This window comes from Protopterus annectens, chromosome 17.part0 (genome assembly GCF_019279795.1).
Source record: "Protopterus annectens isolate FY-2018-M chromosome 17.part0, PAN1.0, whole genome shotgun sequence".
Lineage (NCBI taxonomy): Eukaryota > Metazoa > Chordata > Ceratodontiformes > Protopteridae > Protopterus > Protopterus annectens.
In genome coordinates, this window is record NC_056751.1 from 305,625,799 (window position 1) to 305,631,798 (window position 6,000).

A 6,000-nucleotide genomic window follows, 5' to 3' on the forward strand; every position below is an offset into this window, starting at 1 on the left:
ACTGTTGTTTAGACCCATTTACAGCCCCAATATCATCAGTTCTAGATTTTCTTTCACCAGGGGGCTAGTTCTTCCACAGTGAAGGTACAGCTGGCAGCAATCTCATACTACCATGTGGGGCAAGAGTCTGGTCCTATTATCACTTCCAAACTGTGTAAGACCTTCCTCAAGGGTACCTTCCTCCTTAGGCCTCCAGTTAAAGAGGTGGTACCCCCATGGGATTTATCCTTAGTCTTGCAGGCCTTGACTGGTCCCCCATTCGAACTGGCTGCCATGGTTGATCTCAAATTTCTCTCTTGGAAGACAGCCTTTTTGGTGGCCATAACTTCAGCCAAAAGGGTATCAGAATTGCAAGCCCTTTGTGTCAAACCACCATATTTGGTTTTTCACCTGGATAGGGTTTACCTCAGAATCAACCCGTCCTTTCTACCTAAGGTATCTTCAGAAGCGAACATCAATCAATCCATCAATCTCCCAGTGTTTTTCCCCAGCTTTCATAACAAAGGAGAGTACAAGCTTCATTCCTTGGACGTACACAGACAATTACGTTTTTATATCCACAAAACTGCTGGTCATAGGCAATCCGATCAGTTGTTTATCTCCTTTGCCAAAAGTAATTTCGGAAAATCAGTTTCTAAGGTTTCTCTCTCTAGATGGATCTCGAGTTGTATTCTGTTAGCATATCAGAGTTCGGGAAGGCCTGCACCTCAAGGAGTCCATGCTCATTCTACTAGGGCCGTTGCCACTTCTGCGGCCTTTCAAGCTAGGGTTCCACTGGATGACATTTGTTCCGCAGCCACTTGGGCTTCATCTCACACCTTTATCAGCCATTATAAAATAGATGTTGTTTCCCGAGGTAGAGTGTCCTTTGGCTCTGCGGTGCTCCGGAATATCCTTCCATGAAGGCCACCCAAGACTTGGGTAGCTGGGGACTCTGTCCCACAGGTTGCTGACAAATGAAGTTCCTACTTCAGATTAAGAAGTTATGTACTCACCATAACGTTCCATCTGAGTAGGTATCTTCATTTGTCTGCAACCATCCCCCCCTCCTTCCCCCTGACCGATTGGATCGCTGTTGTGTTATTAGCATATGTTCCCATTGGGACACCTGTTATCTGTTGTGCTATGGGGCAAACTTGATCTGAGGTCAGTTAGGGCAGGCAGGGGATTATGGGTAAGGGGGAGGAGCTAGGAGCTCGGATCTATGCTATGTTAGAAGTTGCCGGCTCGGATCCGAGATCGGATCCGTATCCCACAGGTTGCAGACAAATGAAGATACCTACTCAGATGGAACGTTATGGTGAGTACATAGCTTCTTATTTCCATACTTAGACGACTGGCTCCTTACTGCCACCACCAAGTGTCAGCTACTTCATTCCAGAGATTATACCCTCCATATTTGCAACGAGCTAGGTATCTTTATAAACTCCGAAAAGTCTGCCTTGTTGCCTTGTCAGTCTATTACCTTCATAGGCGCCGTTTTAAACACTGTGGAACTGTCAGCAAAACCCCCTGTACAAAGGATTTCAGACATTCGAGGTCATGTTCAAATCCTACTACAAGAGAGCAGAGTCCAGGCCAAATTCATACTAAAAACCCTAGGTATCATGGCAGCAGCTATCACATTACTCCCCCAAGCTTGCTTTCACATGCGGATCCTGCCATGGATGCTGTTTTCCCAGTGGTCCTTTCAACAGCTTCCAATGTCACACAGCATTCTAATCGCTCAGTCATGCAAAAGACACCTTCCGTATTGGATGGTCTCCCCTCAGGTTCTTCAGGGCAGACCCTTTGTCCTTCCTCCTCCTGTGGCTACTGTGACAACAGATGCCTCCCTGATCGGGTGGGGGGGGGCATTTTCAGGGCAGGACAGTCCAGGGCACATGGCAGCCTTTTGAAAGCCACATGCACAAAAATGTCTTGGAAATGAGAGCGGTGCTTTTAGCGTTGCAGGCCCTTCAAGATGCTCTACCCACCGTGGCTATTACAATTCAGACAGACAATATGTCTGTAGTGTGGTACATCAACAAGCAGGGCGGAACCAGGTCCTACCCCCTATGTCGAGAAGCACTCAGACTGTGGCAGTGGGTGATCTCTTCTCAACGGTTTCTGGTAGCAACGCATATCCCCGGGAAGTCCAACGTCATAGCGGACAGGCTGAGCAGAGCCATTCTCATGCCACACGAGTGGTCCCTCAACCAGCTAGTAGCGAAAAAAATCTTCAGGAGGTGGGGTCAGCCTTGCTGCGATCTTTTTGCAACCCCTCAAAACAGCAAGTGCCCAGACTTCTTCACCCTCTTCCCTCTCCCAGGTCTTCCCCCCAGAGATGCTCTAATCCACGATTGGCCCCGGGGACTTATGTATGCTTTTCCCCCCTTTCCCTTAATTACTCAGCTAATCCAGAAAGCAACTGTTTTGAGATCCAGAATGATCCGTGTTGCCCCTTACTGGCCTTGACAAATTGGGTTCCCGTTCCTGCAACGTCATCTACTAGATCAACCCTGGCATCTGGACCCAGCGCCAGATCTTCTGACACATCAGTCGGGTGGGCTGCATCAATCTCTCAACCTCACAGCTTGGTTGCTCCACTTCCAACCCTAGCCAGGCTTCCCTCAATCTCTCATTCAGTTTGTGACATCATCCTTGCTTCTCACAAGTCTACTACCAGAAAGACTTATGCTAGCAAATGGAAGCGTTTCTCTGTTTGGGCAGGGGAGAAACAAGTTGACCCTTTTACAGCCCCTGTCCATACAGTCTTAGAGTTTTTGGCAGAACTTTTTCAAATGGGATCTTCTTCAGCCATCATCAGAGTTCAGTTGGCAACCATTGAGAATTTTCACGTTGGATTGTCAGAGACCAGCATTATGTCACACAAACTTTGTACAGCCTTTCTAAAAGGAACCCTCTTACTTAGGCCCCCGGTAAAAGATCCTCCCCCACCATGGGACCTAAATTTGGTGCTGTCGTCTTTAATTCTCCCTCCCTTTGAACCTGCGGCTTCCTGTTCATTAAAGTTGCTCTCTTGGAAAACTCTGATTTTAGTAGCCATCACTTCAGCGAGAAGGGTATCAGAACTTCAAGCCCTTTGTGTTCGCCCTCCTTACCTTGTTTTTCACAAAGATAGGGTGTCACTTAGGACTAATCCGTCCTTTTTACCCAAAGTACTCTCTGAAAAAAATCTGAATCAGACCATCGATCTTCCTGGTTTCTTCCCACTTTATACCAGTAGGTCTGAATGGAAGTTACATTGTCTAGACGTTCACCGTCAATTATGCTTCTACCTGGATAGAACCAAGCAGACGAGGAAATCAGAACAGCTCTTCCTGTCTTACGCGAAAGGGAAACGAGGCCTGCCAGTTTCCAAAGTAACCTTGTCCAGGTGGTTGACCTCTGTTATCATGTTGATTTACCAATTGAGGCATAAAGAGCTCCCTATTAAGCCCAGAGCTCATTCAACCAGAGCATTAGCTTCTTCAGTAGCCTTTCAGGCAAGATTGCCAATGGATTCCATTTGTGCAGCGGCCACATGGGCCTCTCCTCATACCTTCATTTCTCATTACAAGCTGGACATGACCTCTAGAAGTAGGGCTGATTTTGGTTCCACTGCACTCAAGAGTTTGTTCCATTGAGCCACCCAGGACTAAGGTGCTAGGGACGCTGTCCCATCCAGCAAGAATGAAGGCAAGATTGACAACTTAACATTGAGAAGTTATGTACTTACCATAATGTTCCATGTTAGTTGTCTTCTTCTCACCTTCTTTCTTGCGTCCCACCCTCCATCCCCCTAGCCTGGCAAGACCGAGAGTATCTTCTGAGATGTGTTATCATGCGAGTTATCCCCTTAGCTACCGCTTTCCTTTTCTTGGTAGCTCTTATAAGAGTTTTGAATACCTAGATGTATAGAGGTAGATATATATATAAATATATATATATATATATATATATATATATATCTATTCTCAGTCATGATGGGGACATGTATGTCCATAGTGTTAGCTATCAAACGAGATCTGGGTATATCACGCCTAGCATTATGGGACATAGGATAGCCTCGAGCCGGTAAAAATGGCTCTCGAGCTTTAGTAATAGGCCGAGTCGGAGCCGAGGTTCGGCTCCGAACCCATCCAGCAAGAAAGAAGGCGAGAAGACAACTAACATGGAACGTTATGGTAAGTACATAACTTCTCATTCTCATCACAAAACCTCCTTTTTTATTACATCTTCTAACAATACAACTATCCAACCTGACATCCACACAAAACTCCTTGGGGTCATTATCAGTGATGAACTAAAGTTCAAACTACACATACTCCAGTGTATTAAAAAAACAAACCAGAAACTAGGTCTGCTATATCAGAACAAAAAATTCCTAACCCCTGAATCCGGACTTACCCTAGGCCAGGCACTCCTCCTCCCCTCCCACTTATACGCCACCCCAGTTCTTACCAATATCCAGGCCTCCACTCTGTAACTCCAACAGACTTACCATAAAATAGCCAGATTCATTACTAACTCCCCATACAACTCACACCACTGCATTTCTTTAAACTCTCTTCAATGGCTTGAACTTCTCCAATTTCTGCTATCTTATCAATTTCATATGCTATACTCTATTCTTTATAAACCCTCCTTCTGTCCATCTCTATCTTCCTTAGTCTCCATCTACATCCCGTCCCGGACCCTCTGTACTTTTAACCAACAGTTACTTGATATCTACCACCCAAAAAGGTCAGTAGGCAAACTGCTGTACAAACACTCCCTTACCCATGCTTGGAACAAACTTCCCCTTAACTTACGTTCAATCTCCCACACCTCACACTTGAAATTTTTTCAATTCCAGAACTTGCCCTTGCCATGACCCTACCTAGTCTTCCTTTCCTTTATGTACCCTCAAAAGGACCATACTTAGTACCTCATTACACCTCTGTCTCCAATGTGTCTACTATGCATTTGCATAATTTTATACAAACAAAACACTTTTATTGTTGATCTATTGAACTATATCAATGTAAAATTGTTACTTAGCTTCTTTTTAATGCAACTTTAACTTTATGCATGTAACCCAACATATGTGAATCTTTTTGCTATAACTGCTATTATATCAATATTGTTTAAAATTGTACTTGTTTAAAATGTACTCCTGGAGCTTTTCTCTTCGGGTCTCCACTGATAATGGGCCACAAGCCCAGATGGACAAACCCGGTTAACAAATGTCAATAAATAAATAATATTGGTGACAACTGCAGTTCATCTGATGATGACTGATAAGTAAAAATGCAAACTGTCATTATTTGATCATTATCTGCATGTACACTTAAGCAGTGCTAGGTTATAGAAATGTTATGAGTTGTGCTAACTTGTCGTTGAAATTCTTATGGTTATTAAATCTGGATACCACATTGTTGTAGTTCTTGAAAATGATAAATAAATGTTCTACTCGATCATGGAGACTATATATTCAGTCATCATCTGATCAAAATTGTTATGACATGATTGTTTCATCTGTGTGTTTGATGGCTGATTGTGATAATGTCTTAAATCTGTTATTTCATTGCTTTTGTTGTATGTCTCATTGTTACTGTCACATTTACCAACTGTGTAGCAATTAGGGGTTTTGATAGTGAAATATTAATTATAATAGGCATCATCATGAAAAAAAGATAAATCTGTGCTATTGTATTGTTATCAGCAATAGACTGGATATATTTGCCTCTGGAATTAAAATAAAAATTTATGTATAAATAATGACTACTTAGAGTCTTAATTTAAGAAAAAATGAATGTGAATGAAGCTGTAGTGTATTTGAAGGGGAGATATAGCCTCAGTTAATGTAAGGATGCTGCTTTTGAGGCAAAGTGGATGCATTTTATGATGACAGTAATGTTGAACAGGGGAAAGGGGAATTGAAATTGGTTAAATAATGAGTAAGTCAAAATAATTATGGAAGATATAATAATAATTTGGATATTTAGAGTTTTTTAGAAGGGAAGGCTTTAGAGT